Here is a 305-nt window from a genome sequence, read left to right as displayed (position 1 = left end):
CTTTTTTCCCCATCAGTTGCTTTTCTTTCTTTAAAAAAAAAAACACAGGTCTTTATTTGTCCGCTTTTTTTTAATGGCTGCGCTTTGTTTTCATTGCTTTGCTGGGTCTTTGTAGTAGTGTGCAGCCCCAGCAGCATGTGGAATCTTCCAGGATTAGAGATCAAACCCATGTTGCCTGCACTGGCAGCTGGATTCTTAACTACTGGACCACCAGAGAAGTCCTCAACAGTTAACTTTTCTTGGTTCAGTGATTTCCTCCATTGTCCACACTCACAGTTCACCACTGCCCCCATAAGACCAGAATA

Source organism: Bison bison, unplaced genomic scaffold (assembly GCF_000754665.1).
Source record: "Bison bison bison isolate TAMUID 2011002044 unplaced genomic scaffold, Bison_UMD1.0 scf7180017859102, whole genome shotgun sequence".
Lineage (NCBI taxonomy): Eukaryota > Metazoa > Chordata > Mammalia > Artiodactyla > Bovidae > Bison > Bison bison.
The sequence above is the reverse complement of the archived record's forward strand: the minus strand, read 5'-3'. Positions refer to the sequence as shown.